This window comes from Leptopilina boulardi, unplaced genomic scaffold (assembly GCF_019393585.1).
Source record: "Leptopilina boulardi isolate dan_hultmark-lab unplaced genomic scaffold, ZJU_Lbou_2.1 LbouV2_392, whole genome shotgun sequence".
Classification (NCBI taxonomy): Eukaryota; Metazoa; Arthropoda; class Insecta; order Hymenoptera; family Figitidae; genus Leptopilina; species Leptopilina boulardi.
This window is the reverse complement of record NW_026137965.1, coordinates 1,574,175-1,601,813: the sequence shown is the minus strand read 5'-3', so window position 1 is coordinate 1,601,813 and position 27,639 is coordinate 1,574,175. Positions and strand designations below refer to the sequence as shown.

The window sequence follows — 27,639 nt, the reverse complement described above, 5'->3', positions numbered from 1 at the left end:
TACCAAAATAAAATCTTTTAAAACTACTTTCTGATTATGGTAAAAGATTCCATTCTATAAAAAAGTTTTGTTTTTTTAAAAAAAGGAAAAGTGCACACGATCCTTCATCATTCCCTATCACCTTTAATTATTATTCTAGAATATCAGAGAACATTTTGCATCAGGAAAAATTTGCCTTGATATAATCCACTGCGGAAGTATGTACTTGAGATTTTTTTTCACATTCGATGAAATTGATAATTTTTCTCAATTCTTTTTATAAACTTGCGCGCGCCTTGTAAATCGTGTGTACCAACATGAGCGCGTGAACTCACGATTTGTAAATAACGCATCGATCGTTCTGAATGAAAACTTTGCAATTCTAATTATCTTTAATATTGCCGCATGTATTACAACAACTGTATAAATTATGTACACTTTTCTTTCTTTTTTTTTTTTTGAATTATGTACCATTAAAATAAAAATAAAAGATTTATGGCATTTAAAAAAAAATATTATTTTTGCAATTTTGTTAAGTAAGTTAACACCAAAAAAAAAAATGGAACTGTAAAATTTTATTTATATTTATTTATTTATTCAATTAGATATACGAGCAAAGATATTTAATTTTAAGAATATATATTCTTGGCACCATTTAAGAATATTTCCCATGCATTTTATTCTTAAAATTTAAAATACTATTTTTTAATTTAAGAATTTTTTCTTATTTTATTTTATTCTAACTTTAAGAATAAAATACCTGAAAAATATATTCTTAAATAGGCACCCATAAAATATTCTCAAAAGAATAACGTTTTTGCAGTGGAAATTTCTAAAAAAAAAAAAAAATAAGTATGAAAATTAATATCACAATTTAAAAGTATCAAATTGATATTTTTAAATTAGTGCCATAAAAATAGAATAATAAAAAGTACTAAAATTGATAAAAAAAAAAATAAAATAATAAATATAAAAATTTCTAGTATATAAAATAATAAATATATATAGAAAAATTCGAAATCGAGATTAACGATTTCGATAAACAAAATAAAACAAATATTCACGTGCAAGATTAATTAATATACAAAATAAATAGAAACAAACGTATAAACTGAGAAAATTTATTGAATATTGAACCTCGATAAAAATATATACGCTTTCAAAAACAATTCCCAGAGTTATATATATATAATGGATGATAATAATCTCATTAATCAAGAAAGAAAGACTTTGATGGAATCACTAAATTTTTAAATTTGAATCATTGGATGAAACTGCTTGTGCGCATGGTATATATACGAGAGTTGTCTTAACGAAGGGCAATAACTGTATAAGGGTCATATTTACATTTATAATATACATATATGTTGTAACTCGATCCACTTCGAATATTATATATTCGATCGTTTGGCGGGTGAGAAACTGACTATTAAGATGAAACGAATGATAATTTTAAGTTTCAAATAAAGTTCGACCCAGTTCAATGTAGTTTAATTTATTAAAGGCTTTATATATTATTATGCAACAACCCATATAAAAAAATAAACGAATTTGCCCGCACGATTCTTTAATCATTTTTCCAACAATTTACAATCAATTTTTTCTGTCATTAATACTATAATAATAATACATTTAAATAATTGAATCATTTAGTTAATTATTAGTAATTTAAAATTTTAGTAATAACATTATTAAATATCAATAATTTTAGTAATATTAATAATTAATAAATTAGATTTAATAAATTATTAATAATTTGAAAAAGTAGAATTGTTTAAAAAATACGCATTGATATCAGTCTTTGATAATTGTATATGATAGAAGAAGACCGGAAATGGGACTTTTTGGTTAAAGTAATATACATAGTGTGTGTGCACCGCGTTATACGTTTAATGATATTATATACAATGCTATCCCTCATCTCGATAGCATGGTATTATGCGATAGAAGCCGCGCACTTAGTGCTTCCGAGCATCTGAGTTTCCAAGAGAGTCGCCCTCGGGGCCCCATCGCTGAAATGCGGGAACGCCTTTAGATTCTTGCCGCTCTTAACTCAGATTATTCTCGCGACTCCTCGTGCCTATATATCCATATATATATATATATATATAATCCAGCCTCTCTATTTTCCATCCTTCATTCCACCCTCTTTTTAACCATATTTATACATAAATATATGTATCTAAGTATATCTAAATGGGAATATAATAGCTTAATAAGCAAAATAAATCGCGCAATAAATATATATCAATAAAAAAAAATTATAAAAAAAGTTTAAGGCCATGTAAAAATTAAAATAAAACTGAATAAAAATAAAAAATTTAAGACATAAAAAATAACAAGAAGCAATTTTTCATAATTTTAAACGATGAGTTTCCAACTTTTCTGACTTTCTTTTTAAAGATTTCGATCACAAATATCGGCGAATCATTGATCGGCAAAAGTATTTTTCGTGCGTTATATATATATATCGATATCAATGCATTGATCTTGCACGCCAAGGGCCGCAGTGTACTGGAGACTATTTTCAAAAGAAGAAACAACAAGGTTCTTTTTTAAAGGGGGGTATATATATATACGCACACTTTGCGAACGATCGATAAAGAACGAATTGTCTGTAAATCAATCTCGGTGATCTTCGCGTTTGACATCCCCGATATATTCCCCGGCGCAAATACATGAGTTTCAATCCACGTGATCAGTGAATGCGACTTTGTATAGTATATGTATATATGTAGTTCAGAAACCGCCACTGCAGAAGCGTTCGCAACATATCAAACTATTATTGATTTCGATCAGGTATGGAGTTATTGACAATGAAAATCATTCAAAATCGGAGTCGAAAAAAAATTCGTAAATCAAATATTTATTTATCAATGATTTTAATGTGTTTTATTGTTATTGTACTGTACTGGAATTAGTACTGGTAAGGTGTAGGTAATAGTATTTTTCTAACCACAAATACTATGGCATTAGTACTAGTGTTTTTCACTCTAGTGGTACTGACATTATTACAAGGGTTTTCCAAACCATTAATATATTAGTACTAGTATTTTTTTAACCGCTAGTACTTTTCTAACCATTTGTACTTAATACTAGAGGTTTTCAAAGAAATAATACTATATTAGTTTTAGTATTTTGCTAATGACTAATAGTGACATGATACAAGTACTGTTCTAACCCCTAATAGTTTTCCAGCCAGTAGTATTTTTTCCAACCACTAGTATTTGATATAAATATTGTTCTAATATCTAATAGTTTTATAGCTATAGTAGTATTTTTTCGAATCACTCTAGTATTTGATACAAGTACTGTTCTAACCCCTAATACTTTTCTGACCAGTAGTTATGGCATGATACTAGTATTTTTCAAACTGTTATTGCTAAATTAGGACTAGTATCGTTCTATCCATTCTTACTTTTCTAACCACTGGTAAACGCACTAACTGGATTCCACTAGTATTTTTTAAATCACTAGTACCTACTGGCTTAATACTACTACTGTTCAGACCACTAGTATTTTTCTAACTTCTAGTTTTTTCAGTTCACTAGTATTTTTCTAACTCCCAGTATTTTCTGACCCCTAGTATTTTCGGACCACTAGTATTTTTCTACCCACTACTACTACTAATCGCTCAGTACTAATACTGTACTAACCATTATTATTAATACTGTTTTAATTCTGGCAACCAGTACTAATTTAGTTCTCCCTTTTTATAACTAAAAACCGACATCCATTTCTGTCTGAGTACTGATTGCAATTTCTGACTCTGATTGCTATGAGTATCACACGCACTCACAAAAGCAGACATAAATCAAGAATGTGAAAGAAGTTTAAAGCCAAATTTGCCAACATAGGGAAAAAGAATATATGCGACTTATTAGACCATATACAAAGCTTCGAGAAACGAGAAATTTATTCTTCATTTATTATCTCGCGCAAGTTAGGGATGGTAAAAAAAAGTCATATTCCACAATAAGGAAAGGCAATAACGATCAGTAAAGTTTGATTTCTCCTCCTCTAAGAAAGAAACTAGTGCATCGGTATATAACGAACGAGGAAAAGGGTTTGTATATATAAAAAGAAAGAAAAAGAGATCGGACGGATGGGCGGACCGCAGCAACAACGCGCTGAGAGAAAGAGAAAGAGAGAGAAGGTATTATATGGGTGCAGTAAGGCAAGTTTTTATCGCAACTGCCATCTGCCGACCGATCGTCATTACCGCGCTAAGTAATCCTTCGGAAGACTATACACAACATCGCGAAAGACCCCGACCCTGAGAGAAAGAGAGATGCACTTATACACACTCTCATTTCTTTCATGTCCCTTGCAAACTTGTAATATGTTCTTCTTCTAGATCGCTATGCAATATGCTCAAAAAAAAACATAAATACTAATAAGCAATATGTTTTTGTCCCAAATATCATTTGATATTGAAACATAGTGACAATTAAAAGTCGTGTAACTATATATCTTGACAAACTTGTCGCAGAGTTAATTCTGCAGAAATTATATATTATACTTATATGTTCTTTTTTTAATCCAAGACTACGACATCGTCGATACTAATTTTCCCATTAAACATCAACTTGGTTCTTTTTTTTTTTACTAATAAATCTGGATTATTAAAGAAATAAATTTTTTATTTTTTCCCTCTAGATATGATTTTATATAAATAAAAAATTATTTCTAAATTCTGCTAAAAAATGTTTAATTTGTTATATTTATTATATTTCCATTGACTGTTCATTCAGTTTACATGGAATTTTCCATAACTTTTCATGGATTTTCCTTCAATTTACCAAAGAAATTGAATCAAATTTTTCATGGATTTTCCATAGGAATTCCATAAAGTTTTTATGGAATTTCTACAGAAAGTCCATAAATTTGATTCAATTTTTTTTAAAAGTTTATGGGAAATTTATGGAAAATCAAATAAAAAAAGCGAAATTTAATAAAAATTCCATGTAAACTTGCTGGGAAATTAATGTAAATTTAATGGTAAGTTTATTGATTTTTTATCAAATTTCCATGGACTGTCCATCCAGTTTACATGGAATTTCCATAAAAAATTCTATGAACTTTCCATTAATTTTCATGGATTTTCCATCAATTTACCAAGAAAATTTAATTATATTTTCATTGTCTTTCACTAGAAATTCCTTCAAATTTTTAATGGAATTTCCACGGAAAGTTCAAGAAAAATTCGATTCAATTTTCTTGAAAAGTTGATGAAAAATTTATAGAAAGTCTAAGGATATTTGATGGTAAGTTTATGGAAAATCAATGAAAATTTGATGAAAATTGTGTGAAAATCTAAATTTTAACAAATATAAAAATTTCATATAATTTTAAAAAAATTGATGGAAAGTCCATGGAAAATTTGATGGAATTTCTATAGAATTTTTATAGAATTTTCAAATGGATTTTACTTAAAAATTCCTGGGGCACTTTCCGTAGAAATCTCATATTATCAGAAAATCAGAAAAAAATCTTTAAAAATCTCGAAACAAGAAAATATGGTGATTTTAAGCAAAAGGTTCATCGCGATAGGAAATGAAACGAAAATCAATATTGTTCCGTTTTGCGCGCTATTTAATCACGATTGAAATATAAATAAATACACGTAACGGAAATTGTTTCATGTCGTTTATAAGCGAGCGCATTTAATTTTACAACGCGTACAATTTTTTTCTTCATATTGTTGTTCAAGATTTCTTGTTTAAAAGTTGATATATACTCGAAATAAATTAAAAAAAAGACATACGGATATGTATCATAAAACATGATTTAAATGATATTATTTCCCACAACTATAATGAATTATACTTTTAACGTTCTAGATATAATTTAAATCTTTTAAAATATAATTATATTTTATTTCCAACTTCTCGCATATCATAGTATCGCACTTAATCTTTGTCTTATATTGTATACTCTCATGTGTTTCAATCGTTTTAAAACAAACTATTTCATTATAATTCTGTATTTGTTATAAAAAAAAAATTTACTTTCATAGAGCAAATCGATTTTATTTGTACAAAATTTATTTGATTCAAATAATCCGTTACTTGATTATTATCAAATAAATATTTACATGAACCAAATAATTTTTATTTGAATTAAATATTTTAAATTTCTCTACTTGAAACAAAGACCATTTAATTAACTTAAATAATAATTATTTAATACAAATAAACATTTATTTTTGATAATAGTAAACGATTATTTGAATCAAAAATTTGTTTCATTAATGTGAAAATGTATATATACTATTTTAAAAATCATATTTAAAATTCATTTGAAAAGAAGTTATTGAACTTACTTGCAGGGAAAGTATTTAAATCAAATCGACAAGTTGAATAATTTATCATAATTCATCCAAATTGTGGAACTCACCTGAAACAAAAAAAAACAAAATTTCTATTAGGATAATAAAATAACAAAAAGTATAACATATAAATTGAAAAAAAATAATTTGTAAAGGTCAAAAATGTTTCTAGAAATTTAGAAACAAAAGTCAAAAATATATCAAAATATGAATTATTTTATTTAAAAAAAATAAAAAAGTAAAACAAACAGTATTTATATTAATTATTAACTTTTAAATAAAAAATAAAAAAATTATTCAACTTAAATAAGAAAATAAATTACAAAACAAAATTATTTCGTAATTTCAAATAATGATTTTATAAGTATTTTAATTGCCTCTAATGAGGTCACATTAATCTTCACTGTCTTTTATTTCTACGAAAGCCTTTTATTTATCCAACTATTTTTGCCCATTGTATCGTGTGCAAGAGGAGAAAAAGTTGCTCTGCAATAAAATACGAAAAAAAAAAAAAAAAAAAAATTAAGCATCTTGTCTCACTATCGATGAATCAAAAACGAATAATAATATCCAAAGGTGCTGAACGAATCAAGAAAACAGAAAAATTCTCCTTTCTTAATTGATTGTTCAATTATCAGCAACGATCGCAAATTTATCGCTCGTGCGATGTTCAACTTTGAGTAATTATCCCGCCCAAGGGATTGAAGCGTGCTTAGATATCATCAGTAGCATTATCAGAGTAATTTTTGAGGAAGAAGAAGAAGAAAAAAAAATCGAGAATAATGATTTAGTACTTAATTAGGTGTGCACTTATTTCCATTGTAAATGTAAGTGTGGTAATTAAACGAACAGTTCCATATTTATAAATCCAGAGTATAATTATCAATCCCAACATGTCTACGTATACAAATAATAACAATAAAAAAATAATAATATAATAATAATAATAGTAATAATAATTGCAGACATCGTAATCTTTAACTATATAAATAAAAAACAAATTATAATATATAATTTGTAACAGAAAATTTCTTTTTTAAATAAATAATTTTTCTATAAATTAACTATGGAAAGAAATCTGAAAAGAAAAATTAAACAAAAACTTATTATTGCGCTTATTAAAAAAGGTACTTTTCTTCGAATATATATAGATATTCAAAATACATGCAGAAAATTGCTTTTAATAAAACTAAAAAATTTTTCAATGTTGGCGTGTGAGGCAATTTCAAAGCGAATGAGTTCCGTCCATAAATCCAAGCCTCAAGTCACTCCTGACCTTAATGGCGCACACTCAGAACTAAAGCATTTCTGGTTTGAAAAAAATGCGCATAATGAAAAAAGAACCGTTTCAGGTATAAAAATCCCGGGAGGTGGAGTCTTCTCTAAAAAAAAGCAAAAAAAAAAAAATAATAATAATAATTGTTCTACAAGCGAGCTTTTTGATTTAAACAAAACTTTTCAACTCAAAGTTATTGCAAATTACTTGCAATCAATGTTTTCCAAAACTAGAATTAATTTAGCATAGAAATAAAGGTATTCGAGTAGAAATTAATTAAATTTAATTACATTAAACTAAATTAAAAAAGCAATTAAATAGATCGTTGAGAAATTACTTTAAGTGATAGATATACAAATTCTGTAAGTCAACGTGGCATTGTGGTCAGCGTTTACGCCTCGCGTCTCAAGGGTCCTGGGATCGATTCCCCATGCGCGTGAGATTTTTCCTAATTCTTAAGTGTTTTATATACTGTATATTTCATAATATTAAATAGAATATATAAATTAACAATAAAAAACTCAATGTCGCAGCGGGGTGAAAATTTATAATTATAATCCAGTTAGCCCGGCGGCTCTAAAATGATTCGATAATGGAACATGATAGACCGGTTGTCGTCGTTGTCTCGTGTCGTTCGTTCCTATATGTATATGGCATCCGTGAGAAAAAAGAATGATTTAGAAAGCGACTTGTCCGCCAACGCGAAAGCCGCGATTTCAAGATAAAGCTCCTTCGGTTCCCCTGCGCTTGTGATCTTTAGCCGCGCGCCGAAAAGGTTCAAGAGGCTGAGGATCTTTTGGTGATGTCGCTAGCCTCCCACGATCGACTGGCTTTTAGTGCCTTTCTTTACGCATCTCTGAAGATGTCGGCTTTCATCCAACTTCACTTCTTCGACAAACATTCGAAATCCTCCCTCTTGAAGTCAATTTTTACTTTTTTCTTTTCAAATATTTTACATTCCCTATTAATTATTATTAATTAATTCCCATCAATTAATTAAATTATTATTATTATTAATTATTAATAAATAACTAGTAAAATGTTTAAAATTGTTATATAGGGAAAACAGAACCCTAGGTGAGAGAAAGTGTTAATTGTTTAAACTTACTATCACGAAAAATAGAACCCGAGGGAAGTGAAAGTTTAATCAATTAATTATTAATAATTAACGAATAACTTATAAATATTTTAATTATCTACTGAAAATAGAACCGAAGAGAAAGGGAAGTTTAAACAATTAATTATTATTATTAACAATTAACAATGATTAATTAAAATTATTATCCAAAAATTAAAACTCGAGGGGAGGGGAAGTGTTAACAATTAGTAATTAATCAAAATTAATTATAAATTAAAAATTGTTAATAAACAAAAAATCCAAGGGAAGAGGTAGTGTTATAATAAATATATATTTATCGATTGAAATACGTCTCGTTGATGTGGCTTTTAAATTACGGAAAGATAGACGCTAATGCTTTTTGTTTGTCCCTTGCATGATTCCTTGGAATTTCGAATGGAACGCAAGTCCCTCATTCGCGATTTCGTTCCGGCTCGTCCTGTATGAAGGCCCGCAGGTCCTTTATAAAGGTCCCTAAAGGATTCGAGAGAATTAAGTGTAAAGAGTGCCGCAACTGATATGTGCAAAAAAAAAATAAATAAATAAAAAAAAGTAGGAGGGAGTGAGGAAAAAAGGAAGCCACAACCTGATGAGATTGATGTCCACCTTGAAGTGAATAACTTATTTCGGTGGTCCATTATATTATATGTACATATTACGCAATTTGCGGTTAAATATTTTTTCCTTGAAAAAAAAAAATTTTTTTTCTTTCATTTTATATTTTTTTGTATTTCTTTTTATTTTTTATTGAAATTAACATTGAGGAAAAAGAAGTCTCTGTCATCAGGATAATCATTTCTTTTTTTTTTTTTTGGTTGGATTGGAATTTGTAGGAACTAAGAAGCTAATAATAATTCCCCATATGACCCCGTGGAAACGAAGCTATAATGTGCCAACTTTATGCGACAATTATCACGAGGGGCTTCGGCTCCAGTGAAAAGACGAACTGAAATTATAAAACGTCTTACGGTGCGCTCTCAGCGTGTGGCACCTGTTCCTTTTTTGCCTATCTTTTAACATTATTGCTCTCTTTTCTTTAAATATATGGAATGGGAATATATTTCTATATATATAGGGACAATTTTTTTTAATTTATCAGATTGTCATTAACCGTCGTTACTCGGGCGTTTTTCAGATCGCAAGTCCGATGTTAGTTTTTCAAAATTTAAAATGTCGGACAATTTGTTTATAAATATAAAAATTTTACACATATCGAAAAAAATCTCAAAATAAATTAATTAATATATCGTAGTTGTGATTTCTATTTCGATTCCTGGTAAATGAAATAAAGATGGACGGTTTGTGTTTAAGCCAACTTCCGCAATTGGTTTCTCTCCCTCTCAAAGATATATTCCATGAAGAAGAGTCTGATCTTATCAAAATGTGTAATTAAGGACCGTCTTAATTCCAGAGAAACGAAAATGGAACACTTATCGTACCAATTTTTTTTTTTTTTTTTGAAGATAAATTCAATCAAATGATAGCACCGAATAAAAATTTACTCTTTTTTTTTGTCTTATTTATATTACACGATGACGACATATTTTATTTTGACTAAAGGGCAGAAATTGCACTTGGAATTTATTTCCCTTTAACTTAGACAACGACGACAGATCGTCCAACGTGACTCCATAGAAAACACACGATCAGGAATGCCGCTCTGATCTTGAAGGAATGTCAACGATCGATATACCAGTCAGATTAACGTTTTCTCTCCTTCATTTCATAACTATTTCTTTTAATTTTATTCCATTTTTGAAAAATTATATTCTAGGGGAAGAATATTTTAAAAAATAATTATCAAATACGGAATAAAATTAATATAATAATCGACGTGTTGCGGTAAAAGTGTCATTCATTGATTATTTTCCTCAGCGACTACCGTCATTTTATATAATTCACGGCCGTGACCTCCGATCGCGCGTCTTTATTTTCATCCAAGCAAGCAGAAAAAAATGACGATGATGCAAATAAAAATCTGATTCTTGCATCACTTACATAATTGTTTATCATTATCGCCTTTCTGTATATGAATTATATGAAGTGAAATTATATGAAATAAATACTTGCTACTTGAAACAAATAATAACCACGAAATTTTTTAGATTCCCGTGTAGAAATATTCTAAACTGGCCCTGGCAGGGCCCAAATCGGGCAGCTTCAAATTTGTATGAAACACTATATCTGATTGAATTATGTTGATTTAATACCGACTTCAGGTACTAAATTGTCATTTGGTTCTATTTTGATACCTAAAATCGGTACTGTTTTAGTACCTACTTTCTTTTTACAGTGTGGCCTGATAGTGTAGAAATGGCCCTACCAGGGCCCTAGTAGGAAGTGAAACGCCAACCTGATCAGGGCCAAATAGGGCCCTAATAGGGTAGTCTGATCCGGCCCCGATCTGGGCACTGGCAAAATTTTTGCACGGAATTTAGTGTTTCGTGCGAATATAGAACTGTCCTACTTGAGCCCTACCAGGGCCCGATCAAAATTTCCGCGATCAAAATTTCCGCACACTTCAAAATTGACACGTAACAAAAATTATATATATACTTGATTTTAAAATAGTTTTAAAATTTATATATTTGGCGAAATTTCAGAAAATGGCTAATAGGTGACTCTACCAGGGCCAAACAAGGCCCTGGCAAGTTTTCGTTACACGCGCATGAAAAATGAAAATATTACAATTTTTTATCTTAAATATATTAAGACTCTAAATTTAAAAAGCAGTATTTGTATATAAAACAAAAATAAGGATTTTTATATTAACCAGAAAAATGTACAGTGAGATAAGTTTCTGCAGAAGTCCTGCGACAATGAATGCGTTGCGCGCGTGATTGGTCATTTTTATTTGACTCTCACCTCCTGGGATATTCTCACGGCTCCCTCAGGCAATTCTTTCGCAAACGCCACCTGGCCGAAGAGATCATACGGGTTTTAAATGCGACGCGACATAATTTAAACGTACATATATAAATACACAGAAAAGTAAGATTCGCACAAAATTTTTTTTTTTAAATAAAAATAAAATGTTTTTTTTTGGTATAAAAATTAACATTAGTAAATATTTTCTATTGTACGTACTTAAAGGAAAGTTTTCTTAGAACCAAATAAACCATTATTTATATTAAAGCAATTTTTTGATTATTTCAAACATTTGTCTGATATTCAAGAAAATAATTATTTTGTCTAAATAAACATTTCGTTTCATTTATTTATTATTTATCTAATTATTTACCAATTATATCGATTAATCGAAATTGTAGAAATTGCCCTACCAGGGCCCTAGTAGGGAATGAAACACCACACCTGATCAGGGCCAAATTAGGGAGAGCGGAAAATGTGGATTTCCTAAACAGGGCCACATCAGGCGCTGCGTTTCATTCCCCAATAGAGCAGCCTGATCCGGCCCCAATCTGGGCCCTGGTAAAATTTCTGCACGAGTCCATTCATATAGATACAAATTTGACATTCAATTAACAGCTTTAATATCATCATGAAATTAATATAAGAGACGATAAATTTAAATTCGTGCATTAAATGCAGATATATAATAATAATGTCATATACGGAAAGCGGTATTATATTTTTCGCGGGTAAAAACCTGATAAAGGCCTTTAAAGAGAATTCCCTCATTTGATTAAAAAAAAAAAAGAGAGAAAAAAAAATTTGCAAGAAAGTCAAAACACCTGATGCAAAAGTTTCTAGAAGAGAAAAAAAAGGATCAAAGAGAGAAAGTAACGGCACCAAGAATCGTCCGAGAAATGAAGTGGGGAGAAGGAGATATAAATTTCGGCACAAGAGGGACCACATGCTCGTGAGAAAAAAGTCACCGTCAGGCGACGCGTTTCTTGTACATATATACATATGCACGTGCTGGAATTCAGTTTATGACAAAATAGCGTAAACATTATATTTCTTTTTTTTCATAATTTTTTTCTTTCCTTCTTAAAAAAAGGACATAAAATCGACTTGTATATGTACTAACGATTCAGAAGTCATCATTTTAATGTGTGCATTTGCAAAAAAAAAAGCGTTAATTACCTCCGTGTGCTTTTGGGTAATTTCAATGCATTAAATTTACACAGTATATTTAACAGAGAGGTAGAAAGAGAGAGAACAAATGTTTATAAAAAATAAGATATATCCAAAAATAGCAGCTGGCCGTTATATGTATTTTGCATTTTTTATGTTCTTTCACTCGCGCAGGTTAAACTAACTTGCGCAATTTTATTAACTTTTTCCCTGGTTTGTAACATATTATTATATATTTATTCTCATTTGTTAAAATTTCTTTAGAGTGCGAAATTTTATATTTTTGTTATATTGATGAATTTTCCATTTTTCATAAAGTTTCTATAATCTGCACTCTAAATCTGAATCAGTGAAAATTTCACTGAATTCAAATCAGTGGCTCAGTTTTCTTTAATTCACCAGTGAAATTTCACTATGGGAATCAGTGGCTTTTACTGATTCCTTGTACTATAAATTTTATAAATAAATAAAAAATACTATAAATTTTTCTCAACGATGGTCCATTTTAAGAAGCATGTATATATTTTTGTACAGCATGCAAATTTACATAGATATATATATATATATATATATATATATATATATAAATCAGCGAATTTCTAATATTAAAAATTGATAAAAAAAGTATTCTAATCTCTCGGCAATTTATCACTGATATGAATTTCATGTTATATATCTATAAGTCGTATAGATTGACACCCACTCGACTCTCTTGGATTGCATATATATATACATATATGTGTTCCCCATATGATTTGTTCATTTTTTCACTTCAAAAAAAGGTGTCGATTATTCAGGTGCGCAAAAACAGGCTGAAATATATATCACAAAATTTTTTGCATTATCGATAGGTATTTATCACATTTTGCGTGGGATATTTTATTTATAGTCTCTATATTTTTCGAAAAACTTAATTTCAAATAGCTACTGTATTATAAATTATATTTGCCCTCATTAAAAAAAAAATAATAAATATTTGAAAAATCGACCACCTGTAATAAAAAGAGAGAGAGGAAGAGAAAAGGAAGAAAAAGTATATTGGCACACGCGCCTTTATTGCTAGGATATGAGAAACCATGGCGGTACCATTAGCGCGTATTCGCGGCTTGTAAGTCTGGCTTATCTTTGATCGGATCGTCGTCGTAGATGGTCCATACTCCGTTCAAGGTTCACGCGATACACCTGTTACCAGAACCCGCCGCTTCTTCTCTTTCAGAGACTGTGTCTCTTTTTGTTACCTTCCCCTTCCTCTTTTTCTTTCATTCCTTTTTTTCCATCCGGTGCCACGCATCCTTTCTCCTCATTTGTAAGAGTGTTTCTCCTACTCTTTTTTTTTCTCTCTCAGTTTGGGAAGAGTCGCGATGGATAATAAATTATCCGCTTCACTGTTTTTTTTTCTTCTTCTCTCTCTTATAATATACCGTATACTCTTCTCTCTCTCTCTCTTTTATTGGTTTCCCGCGATCTTCTTTGCGTGTGTGTTTATTTATCTTTCATTTATTTCTACCTCATACTGGCGCGGTCACTCCATATGGACCATGTCTCTTTTGTATGCGGGGGGAGGCCATTCAGAGTGAAAACACGAACTGTACCGAAATTCAGGACCAGCCAGCCTGGCGACACTCTTCGTGTCCCTCTCTTATTGTGAAAAGGATATATATATATATACGTTGACCTCCTTTTTATTATGAATGGGACCTTGATGATGATCACAATTTCTCATTTCTATTTTTCTTTAACATGAAAATATAATTTTCCATCATCTACACTGAAAGAAAATATACCTATAAAAAAAATTTCTTAAGTAGAATAGAAATTTTGGAGCCCGCGATTATCCCATAAAAATTATTATTTCATTGTAAAGAATTTTATTAGATAATTATTTTTTAAACGAATTTTTATTTTTCCAATTAAAATTTGACAGAATTTCTTTTTAAACAAATTTTTATTAAACAGAATTATTATAATTATCGGATTTCTATTAGAATTCTTAAAACGCCAAATTTTAATTTGTCCGAAATTGTAAATGACCGAACAAACAATCGGGTTTGGCGCGACGTTTAAAATTCACCAATCAAATGATTGTCAAGAAAATTGTGATTGGTGGATTTTAAAATTGCGCCAAAATCGATTGTTTGTTCGGTCATTTGCAATTTCAAACAAATAAAAATTCGGTTTTTTATAAGAATGCTATATATACCAAATAAAAATTTGGTGCCTAAAAATTCTTTAAAAAAGAAATTCTGACAAATGTTAATACGAAAAATGAATTTTCCGCAACCAAATTTTCCAGAAATTCCAAACAGTTTAGAATCAACTTTGAAAATAGTAAAAATTACTATAATTTTATTTCCATTTTTCTTCGTGTGAAAAATATTTACTAATATTTCTATTTGAAAATTCTAAAATATTTTCTTTCAATGACATATATTCTCTCAGATTGAGGATAAATGATTATTTTTCTATAAATAGTTTGTAAATTATTTTATTTATAAATAATAAAAAATATATATATAAAACATCGAAGCATCAAGAAATGAAAAATAAAAAAATCTTATGAAAACAGGTCAACAAATTATCCTCGAACTTAAACCTCCCGTCAATCGATATTGAACGCTGAACAAAAATGAGAAAATTTTTTTTTTTTTTAATCTATTATTTTGTATATCACTTTGTAAAATATTATCATTAAGGAATAAAATTTGAACCCAGAAATAAAAAAAAAATCACTATTGAAATTGATGAGTGAAGAAACATCGAGTATTGAATTTCTTGTATCAACACGCGAGATGAGTGATCTAAAAAAATATTATCTTTCAACTAAAAAGAGGATCATCACAGCACCTTCAAGTCCGAGTGCGGGAGTCAAAGAGTGCTTTTCTAATACACAGGTGTTGTGTGTGTTCTCTCCTTTTTTTCTCACTCCGGAGTATAATATTGATTTTTATATTAATTTTTTTTCTCATAAGCAAAATAAGTATATACGCATTTTCTCTGTCGAGTGTATACATCTGTTGAGGAAGCAGCGACCTGCAACATTGGAGGGTGGAATCACGGTCAAGGTCGTTGAACAATCCTGCGAGCCACGTGCATTCTCTCTCTCTCTCTCTCTCTCTCACCCACCCTATATACAAATTTGACGCTTCGTAGCACAACTAACGACTTCATCCCTTTTGTTATACCCTTTTTCATTCGCCTTGCCTTATATACATACATGAAAAAAAAAATTTTATATCATAATGAACACGATGCACTTGTTTATAATTAGAAAATAATAATTCCCTCATATTACACTTCCTATATGTATATATGTATGTAAACAATTCAAATGGAAAATTTCTCAAGCTATTTTCTTTCTTTTATTCTCTTACAATTCTATAAAAATTATATATTAAAAAATTTCTTATAAACAATTTTTCTTTTTAAAAATGAGACGCAAGAATAAGCTCTTAAATTAATTTGTTAGAATTTTCCTTTAACAGAATTTTATTACCTTGAATTTTCAAAATATTATATTATTAAATATTTTATTTACTATTATTATTATTATTATTATTATATATTTTTGTATTGTTATATTATTTTTTTATTTATAATTCAATTTTTCGAATTATTGTTCAACATAAATTCCGTTAAACCGAATTTTTATATAACAGAATTGTTACTAAACGAATTTTCATTTTACAGTCTTTTTATTTTATTAAATTTGAATTTGACAAAATTATTATTTACTCTAATTTTTATTACAGAATAATGATTTAAAATTATAAAATTTAAATTACAAAGTTTTAAATTTAAAAAAAAAATTATAAAATAAATAAAATTATAAAACTTAAATTACAAAGTTTTAAATTTAAAAAAAAAAATTAATTAAAAATTTACATTTTTATTTTGCCATAAAGAATATTAGAATTTTTTTGTAGCCGAATGCGTCTAGAAAAAAATTCTTTCTAATATGCTGTAAAAAATTTCTGTTTAATGAAAATTAATAAGTAAATATAATAAATGTTGTCAAATTGAAATTCGATGAAATAAAAAGACAGTAAAATAAAAATTCGTTTAAGTAACAATTTTGTAACATAAAAATACAATTAAATTTTAATTTCTATAGGTAATAAAATTCTTTCAAATGAAAATTCTATATATCTTAATTTTAAAGCTTACTCATATGCGTCTCTTAAAAATTTCCTTCTTACAAATCTTCATTTTTGAATTGCAAATAATTTTAAATAATATATTTTTAAAAATTATTTTTATGGTGATCTGTATGGCTTTAGGGTCAGAATTCAAAGAAAAAATTCTTCTTTAATTAAATTTTAATTTCCATACATTTCGGTCCTCATATCAATAAAAATACTTCCTCTATGGAGGAAGCAAAATATAAAATATAAATTTAAAAATTAATATATACAATTTTCCTTTAAACTAAAACTAGTGAGAATATTTTTTAGTTTAATTGTTTTAGAATAAATTTTTATTCTTTAAATAATAAATTAATTTAATAAAGTAAAGAATAAATATTTCTCATCAATTTTTTCCCAGTGGTGTAATTAGTGAACCAAAAAAGACCCAATAAATTAGTGACATGTGTATATATTTTACGGAGAATCATAAAAAAAATGAAAAAAAAAATTTACGAGGCGAGAAGCAGGTGGAAGGAGTAAAAATATATATATATTTTTTTTCTTTTCTTTTTCTACCAAGCATCAAGATACTTTCTACCAGTCACTTCCCGAATCGACTAAAAGTCAGGTAAAATACCATTGGTCCGCTCATTATATCCAGTCACCTGTAAGCCGATGAAGAAACAAGAAACTCATCAAGAGATAAAGTGTATGTGTATGTGTGTGTATATGGGTGTCGCCCTCCTACGCATCTATTACCAGCTGCTCAAAAGATTCGATTAGAAGGTTTTTTTTTTTAAAAAAAAAGAAAGAAAGACTTAAAACGACCTAACCGACTGTCTAACATAAGCATAATTTTTTTTTATTATTCATTCGAAAATTTATGCCTCTTTTTATGCATATGCAATTTCCTCTCAAAGGAAATCGTAAATGTTTCTCAATAAATTTTTGGAAAATATTTTTCACGCCTCATAATAATTATTGAGGTTTTTTTTATAGGCATTTATACATATATTTACGACATCTATACATGATGATGACAATCTTTTATATATAAATTATTCCGAATTTTTTATGTATTAAACGATTATTATAATTTCTTTTAGATTCCTTAAGTTTTAATTTGTAAATTAAATTTTTCAACTATTTTTTTATTTAACTATTATTTTATTTTTAAATATTTAACTATTTATTTATTTTTATTTTTTTTTATTTGAATTTTAAAAAAACGAATCTTTTTTAGATACTGTTTTGTAATATTTTAACTACAACTGTTATTAATTGAAATTTACTAACTTTTTGTATATACTTTTGAACTTTAACTTTCGGCTTTCATGAAAAAAAATATATAACGAGTTTATGACCTTCGCTATAATAAAAAACATTGGTCATGAGTAGCATTTTTATTTTGTCTCTTTAGTGATAATTTGTGATTGGCACGCGTATGACTTGGTAATAGTTGAGGTTAACAGGTAGTCTTGTACCCATCACACGTCGATCGGTCTTTGTCAGGTCTCGAAAAAGAGCAACCGAGATGACTCGCATATATACATATATATATATATAAAACAGAGACTAAACATCAAAGTGAATAAAAGCGTTGAGAGATCTTATAATGTTAAAATTTATAAATATTCATTACCGTTACAGATGTAATAGGCCGTATCTAAAATCAACTGACTAGGCCACACTATGCGATTATTATTCTTTCTCACGGTTCCCAAACTCATTCGCGAGATTTTTTTTTCTTTCTTTTTCCTTTTAAAAACTATCTCATCCTTTTTAAATAACTTCAAGACGAAAAAATATCACTCTACTTTTTTTTTTTGTTAATAATAATAATCATAATGATAATAATAATAAAAAAATAATAATAATATATTTATATAATAAGAATATTTTATTCTTAAATAATTTCATTCAGAAAAAAATTTGTTTGAAACAACCAAATGTTTGTTGAATCAATAGAAAATTTATTCGGTTCAATAAAATTGTTTCTTTGTTCGAAAAATGTATTAAAATAATAAATAAACCAAAACGAAATAAGACCCCACTAGTTGTTTTTAATATAAAAATAAATTTTTAGTAATTAAAAACTATTATTCTTCTTAAATATATAGCTTTACACTCAGAAAAATGTTTCTTTAAATCAAAGAAGTATTTCTTTTATTCAAGAAAGTTATATTTCTTTGTTTCAAAGAAATATTTTCTTTAATTTTACAAAAAATTTATTTAATTTAAAGAAAATTCATTTATTTTAATTAAAAACTTTGAAATTGAAAAAGCATTTCTTGAAATTTAAACAAATTTTTTTTAAACCAACTAAATTTTCTTCAAATTAAAAAAAACTTTTCTTCACGGATAATTGCTTGCAGATGCTAACTGATGTTTGCTATCGAATCTATCAAAATTAGTAACTACAGCTAAATATTTTGCTATGACAACGAAAAAGTTTGCTAAGATAAACAATATTAGTCTTAATTTTAAAAAATTTACTGTTACAGCAAACTTTTTTGACCCCACAGGAAATTTGTTACAGTTTCGTAATTTTCAGGAAATCTCTCTCTTTTCAAAACTGTTTCGAAAATTTCAGTTACAATGTCTTAAATTTTCTGTTACAGTTACTTGTTTTCCCCTTACGCAACTTAGAAATCAGTTACTTATTTAGAATTTTCAGTAACATTTTGTATTTTTAAGTAAAGTTTGGCAAATTTCCGTTAAAAGTAACTGACTTTAGCTTTCAGTAACATTATTTTGAAAATTATGTTACTTTTGTATTTTAATTTTGACGGATAATTCAGAACATTTCTAACAGTGTATATTAGCTAACGTAATTTGATGTCACAGCAAATATGTAATTCGCTGCCACAGCAAATTTTTTCTATGCGTGTTTGACCCTACTATATCAAAGAAATACTTCTTTTATTCAAAGAAACATTTTTCTGGATGCAAAAAAAAATTACTTTCATTTAATAATACTTTTTAATAATAAAAATAAATTTTTAGTCTTCATAAAAAATTCAATTTTTTATATATTTATTTTTTAATAAAAAGTTATATTAAAAAAAAACTGAAACTACTTATATGTAAAAAAGGGATAAAAATAGAAATCTACTTAAAATCTTCGTGGTCAAAAATAATAATAATAATTTAATATTTATAAATAATATCACGAGGGACATTTATGTTACAATTAATTAGCAGTAAAATGTGAGATCTCGAGTAAAACCGGAAATTGATTCGAAAAAAAGTGTATTGAATATTATAAACGCACCCACATGGTTTAATGAAATCATAACTTCTAGTTCTTATCTTGTGTGTATATTTTATGTATGTGTGTATATATATATACATAAAACGCAGACTCCGATTAAAGAATATATTTATTGTGAGAGTGAATCGATTGGATACGGGGCGACATTCGTTATTATACTCATAAACGCTCATCATCGCAATATTCTACTCGTACAGGATAGTTGTCCTTAATAGTTGGTCCTAATAAGAAAAAGGCTTAGAATCAAGTAAGAATAAAGATCGATACATAAAGATAAGGTGCAAGGATCGCGCCTACGTTCTTGCTCTCCCTTATTGGCTTATAGAACGCGACGTGCATTTTATCCACACACACACACATATATATGGCTTTTGCATTTAAATTTTGCCATGTATGCGTTAAAGTAGATGGCGTCGTTTGATTAAGTGCAGTAGCCGCTCATTCGCGCAATTACACCAAATGGATTTCCTAATTGCGGCGCCGTCTTATAGAGAGAGAAATTGCTCACGTTCGATCATCAACAACTGAGATCGACAAAAATTCTATATACTACATAAGGGCCGCGTCTCCCATCCTTTCCTTATGATTAAAATTATCAACTTTTATATAGAAAAACAAAAGATAATCTGCAATTTTTTTTTTTTTTTATAATATTAAACACGCATGGAAAAAGTTTGCTGTGGTAGCGAACTATACGGAAAAAAAGAAATTGCTGTCAAATCATGATGTCTGCTATCGGATCTATCAAAATTAGTAACCACAGCTAAATTTTTTGCTATGACAAGCAATATCAGTGATATTGTGATACTATGACGATAAATATGAATCTTCATTTTTGAAAATTTACTGACACAGCAAACTGTTTTGACCGCCATTGCAAATTCGTTTACTGTCCCTATATTTAATTTCATGTGACAGCAAATAGTTCGCTGCCACAGCAAACTTTTTTTATGCGTGTAGTTCGATAAAATTTATTGAAATAAATATATTTATTTGCTCAGAAAAAAAGGAATTGCTGACAGGTGCTAACTGATGTTTGATGTTATCAAAATTAGTAACAACAGCTAAAATTTTAGTCTTTATTTTTAAAAATTTACTGCCACAGCAAACTTTTTCTATGCGTGCGAATTAAATGAAATTTTGTTTTGAAGTAACCAAAAAATTATGTTAATGTAAATAAATGGTTTGTTTGGTTCAAATAAGACATTTTTGTGAATATCCTAGGAAAATTAAATTTTTTTGTGTCGTATGAATTTTTGGATGCGGAAAAATTAAATATCACTTTCTCGTAACACACCCACGTTATACCTAAACCTATTTATACGTACACTATCATCAAGCAAATTACACACACACACATAGAAAACAAATGCAAAACGCTTGGGCCATTAAAAGATAAATTTATGAAGATTCTAATAGAGAATTGCAGGATTGTATTACAAACGTTTCAGTTAAATTGAATTACCTCGCATTTTCTCCCCGTCGGCAAAATAATGCGTATATGCACACACGTCGCCAATTCAATCTGAATTATTATCGATATTTATAATCATTAATTTATTTTTTCTAAATCAAAAAACCTTTTCAAAATAAATTCATAATCATTTTCGCACAAACATCACGCATAGAAAAAACTTTTGCTGTGACATCAAATTACGTTTGCTAATATAGGGACAGCGAAAAAATTTGCTGTGGGGTCAAAAAAGTTTGCTGTGACAGTAAATTTTTAAAAATTAAGACTAATATTGTTTATCATAGAAAACTTTTTCATTGTCATAGCAAAAACTTTAGCTGTGGTTATTAATTTTGATAGATCCGATAGCAAACTTTAGTTAGCATCTGTAAGCCATTTCACTGCAAAAAGAAGTATCTTATTATAAGACACATTGGAAGCAAGTTACCAAAAGAATCTTCCCATCTATCTTCTATCTTAAGAAACTAATGCATTTTAAGATGTTTTTGATAACTTAGAAGCAAGTTGTAAAAAACATCTTAAAAAGGCGAACAAAATATCTTAAAATAAGATATTTCTTTTTGCAGTGTTGTTTTTTTCCGTGAGAATAAAAATTTCAATTTATTAATGACTACCTTGAAAGAATTTTCTTATTAAGATAATTTATATTCAGAAAATTACAAAATAAAAGTAAAATAGTTAATTACACTATACAGGATGATTTTTATGTTCCGTATGCCCTAAAAATTTTCTTTTAATTTTACCTTTTTTTGTGTTTAAAAAACGGAAAAAATGAGATTAAAAAAAAATTTTAGGGGGTCCGGAACATCCTTAATTTATTTATCTTTTGTATACTATATAAAAACTTTAGTGAAAAATATCATTAACACGAAAGAAAATACAAATAATCTCAGGAACTGTAATTTACTTCCGAAAACATCTAAAGCCGCAGGCAATGGCTGACTAGTTCTAGACCCTTTATTTATTGCTTTCTATACCTAAGTTATAATTTATACCTAAAAGTGTCTATCCTGGTTCTTTCCAAATTCGCTCAACTAATATCTGTTTAGAAAACATCGTTGCATTATGTTTCACATTTACGAGAAAATTTCATATTTTCAAACATAAAACACTGAACACGGAAAAAAAGGAATTGATGGCTTACACATATGTTAACTGATGTTTATTATCGGATCTATCAAAATTAGTAACCACAGCTAAATTTTTTTGCTATGGCAACGAAAAAGTTTGCTATGATAAACAATAGAAGTTTTAATTTGTAAAAATTTACTGTCACAGCAAGCTTTTTTGATCCCAGTTAATTTGCTGTCCCTATATTAGCTAACGTAATTTTCAATGACAGCAAATAGTTCGCTGCCGCAGCAAACTTTTTCTATGCGTGAAAAAGATGAGAAATCAAAATTTAAGATAAAGGTAACGAAATCAAAAAAAATTGTTGACGAAAGAAAAGATTTACCTGTAACAGCAAAAGTTTTTACTAGAATAGGCAAAATTTTTAATAGTTTAAATTGAATCTTTTCCTATTTTAGTGAAATTTTTTGCTATTCCAGATAAAATTTTCTTGCCATGTAAAAATTATACACATGTAAGAAAAAAAAACAGTTTGGAAAATTAGTTAAAATTTTCTAATAGGAAATTAAATGAAGTCAATAAGTATAAAAGCAAGCGCGCGTTAATTGTTGAACACACGTCAAGTGCGCGAAGCGTGAAGAGACACGCGTATTTGAAGGTTGATGTGCGTGACTGTGAATAGAGTAGGGTAAATATATTGAAGAACTTGAGGGAGCGAGAAATCGTTCTACGTGAACGCCCTTAACTCGTATATATATATATATATATATATATATATATGTATGTATACATATGTGCGCTCCACTTCCGACGCTTAGCGCCGCGACGCATCGTCGCTTTGCCACGCGCGATTATACCACCCTCACTATATACACATGTTGTATATTTGTAGAAATCACTTCTCTCCCTTATTTTCTAAATCCGCAGAAATCTCGATACACTGATTTATAATTATAGATTTCTTTGTTTTTATTATCATTATATAGTTATTATAATTTTTTTTTCTTTATTTTTATTTATTTATTTATTTAAAAAAAAGAAAGTTCCTATAAAGAAAAATAAATTCTTTATTTATTTTTTTATGTACATATTTCTAGAAAAGAAAAGAATTTTATATATATTTTATTATTTTGTTTTTGACCTATTTATTAAATTGTGTCATTTTGAAAAATTATTTATTTGTGTTTTTTTATAGTATATGATTCATATAAAATAGTATATATATATATCTATTACTATAATTGTAAGTCATATTGTGAGTCAGAAATTCTGAGACGGTCATTTGCATCATAATATTATTTTCCTTATAGTAATCTACTTTATATATAGGAAAACAAAAATAAATTCATTATCTTTTTTTCTCATAAAAATAATTATTTATTTTTATTGACAATTAAGAAAAGTTGCAATTATCAATAATTCTTTTTTAAATAAACATTCAAAATTAACCTCGAAATCAACAAAATAAATAAAAAAAATTATTATTTTTTTTTAACAGTAAAAAAATATAATTATATGTTAATAAATAAAAACCCCAAATAAAAGATGTATTTGTCTTCAGAGCCAAGTAAATATTGTTTTAAATAAATTTTATTTGGTTTAAATAAAAATTTTATTTGCACTAAATAAAATTTTTTCTCTGTTAAACTTAAGACAAAAAATCAGTAATTATATATTTTTGCTACTTTTTGATTTGTTTAGTATTGAGAAACTGGAATTTCCGGAAATAGAAATACAAATTAAAATTTAATTATCTCGTATATGCATTAACCATTGTATACATATATACATAAATAAAAGGTAGATATATATATTTTTACCATAAATGATAAAATTTCTTTAACATAAATAATTATTTACATTAACGAAAGTCAATATCAGTTTAAAGTTTTTTAAATTATTTATTTTTATTCAAATAAGTAATTTCTTATTTGTAGTATTGACGTCAATACATAAATAAATAAATCTTTAACAAACCGTATCAGTTTATATACAAATAAAACGAAAGTATCAATTTAGTATTAAGTAATCCAGAAATAGAGGATTAACATATATATATATATATGAAAAAATATTAACGATTGAGAATGTAATGAAATCAAAAAGGAAAAAAAACTGTTTCATAATGAATCCATATATAATATATATATATATATTATACATTGTACACTCAGCGTAATAAATTTTTATGCTAATGATTATATAATAGATAACAGGTCATATAATGCCTTGTGTAAATAACTTTTTTTCTATTAAATCAGAACATTTGAACAAATGTATATTTTTTTTTTGTTAATATTTGTAATCTATAATGAAGCCTCTCAAGAGTCATTATTATGAAAATCGATCGTTTCTATTCTAATTTGTGCGATTTGTAATATAAATAAATTTAAATGTGCGATTATAAAAAAAGCAATAATACAAGCTTTTGAAATACTTTGCTAACACTTTTTTAACGAAAAAAATATAAAGCAATTTGTTTCTCTCTTTTTTAATGATAATTAATAATTACAATTCTCATCTCTATTTTAATTAGTAAAAAGTAAGCCACTAATTTAAATAAGAATTTTCACTAAATAGTAACTTTTACTACTAATGAATTATTAGCTCACTTTTCACTAATTTAAAATTAGTTCCTATCATGTTACACAAAAAATAATTTAATATTAGTCAAAATTTCTAAATTTGAATATTTTTGAAAATTCACTAAAAAGCAAATTATTAAAAAAAATTATTTTTAAATCAAAAACTATAGGATTAATTTTTATTTTTCTTACTTGAATAATAATTAAAAATTAGTAGAAATTTTTACGAATTTGAACTATAGAGGACGATTCTCTCTAAATCTGAATTAGTGAAAAGTGAGCTACTAATTTAAATTAGTAAGAATTTTCACTAATTTTTAATCACTTTTTACTAAAACTTTAGTAAAAAAAAAATTTTAAACTATTAAATCAAATAGTAATATTTTACTAAAAATTAATAAAAATTCTTACTAATGTAAATTAGAAGCTAATTTTTCACTAATTCAATTTTAGAGAGTTAAATAAAATTAATGAAATAAATTTAGGTTTAGAGAAATATTCTTATTTTAAGAATATTCTTAAATTAAGAATATTCACGAGATTATAATATTAACACTTTTAATTATGAGATAAGAAAATATTTGAGATCTCAAATATTTTAATATCCAAAAATAATACACCTATATGATTCAACACAAATTTATCTAACAAAGTTGAAAGTTCAGTAGGTTACATCTCGATTTAACTGGAATTTTTAGATTAAATTAAAAACAACAATACTTTTATACACTCGAAATTAATTTTTTTTTTTTGTTGTTGACAGTACTAAAAATTAACAAAAATAATTATTTTCTTTACAGAGGAAATTTCCAGGGTGGCGATATTTTTTATGATTATAAATTCCCAATCAATTTTCTGTTTTTTCCGGTCAAAATTTTGTAAATAATTAATTATTTCACACAAAAAATGACCATTTTTTAAAAAAATTCATAATTTTTTAATATTAATTCTTCTAGTAAATTTTAATAATGCACTACTACAAAAAAATAATTAGATATACTTATTTCAAAACGCTACATTTTTTTGAGAAATTAATGCAACAAGATGTAATAGACGATATCAATTTTTAGAATATCTGAAAAATTCCCGCATTAACTATATGAAATTCCCGGTTATATCGTTACCCTAATTTCTTTTCTATTGCAAAATTTATTGCAAATAAAGGAAATTAATAAATGAAAATTTTTAAATATTTATTTATATTTACTACTATTTACAAAACTTGTTAATACTTTCATATAACGTTCTATACATAAACATTATATACAAAAATAAAAGAGATTGCCAAGAATATATATATATATCAATACATATTCCTTTGGCACGTGTCAAAACTGAATTTTCAACAACAAGTATATAAGCACGATCAATTTTTTTTTCTTATTTTATAATAATCAATGCTTACCCAATATTTGTTAAATTCTATCGAGCACGACTCGAATCCGACAATCTTCGAATAATCAGTTCCTTCCACTTCAAAAAATTAGGGGGGTAAACACAAAAAAAAAATTCGCGTCACTCCCGCGCAATTTATATAAAACTCCAATATTGTTCACGTCTCACATGAAAAAAACACTTATCTCAAGAATCATTTTTTTTTCTTGTTGTTCACACAATATCTTTCTAGATCCGACGCACAACTTGTTTGTAAATAAAACTCCCGCTATGACACAAGATATTTTTCAATTATCACCACTTGTTTATTATCACCCACAATTTTCTCTCAACTTTGATTAAAAGGAAAATTCACTTGTCTCTTTTAATTCTCCAGTCTTGAAAAAACTTTTTCTTTTTTAAAAAAAGTATTTTTTTTTCTTTTTTTGTAAAATAGTATTTTTTTAATGATACTTTTAAGGATATTTTTCCTTTTGTAAATTATGAATTTTCAATGAAAAAAATTGATTGAAAATTATAAAAGAAATTTTATTGAGCACATGAACACAAATATATAAACTTAAAATCTTTCCAGTAGCGCGGTCTCGCGCCGACTGCGAGACGAAGTTGCAGCGGGTGTTTGTGAGTTTCACCTTCGGTCGAAGTCGGTTCCCTTCGCCCCTCTCCACGTGCACCGGCACATCGAGTTCCTTCGCACTCCCCCTCTCTCTCTCGCTCATTCATTCTCTCTCTCTTTCTTTCTCGTCCCGCTTCTGAAAATCGCACCCTCGCACGGTGTACCAGCGCCACTCTCTCCCCCCCACCCCACTGTACCCCTACCCCTATTGAAGTGGTGGTGGTGGTGGTCGGCCACCCCCTCCCACCACCACAAGCACGGGACGGTCGTCGACAGGACTCGCCCCCCTACACACGATTTCTATATACAGTAGATACAGTAGGCGCGAGGTAGGCACACCAAGTAGATACACGAATACT

The 27,639-nt window shown here is 27.7% G+C and overlaps 1 protein-coding gene across 1 annotated transcript in view; it reads right to left on the bottom strand.

Moving 5' to 3' along the window:
• Positions 1-27,293, bottom strand: part of LOC127288579 (early growth response protein 1) — a 43,816-nt gene extending 16,523 nt beyond the window's left edge. The window contains exon 1 of the mRNA XM_051316118.1: positions 26,675-27,293. The gene's annotated coding sequence lies outside the window, so the exon portion shown is untranslated. The remainder of the gene's footprint in view (positions 1-26,674) is intronic.
• Between the last annotated feature and the right edge of the window lie 346 nt (positions 27,294-27,639).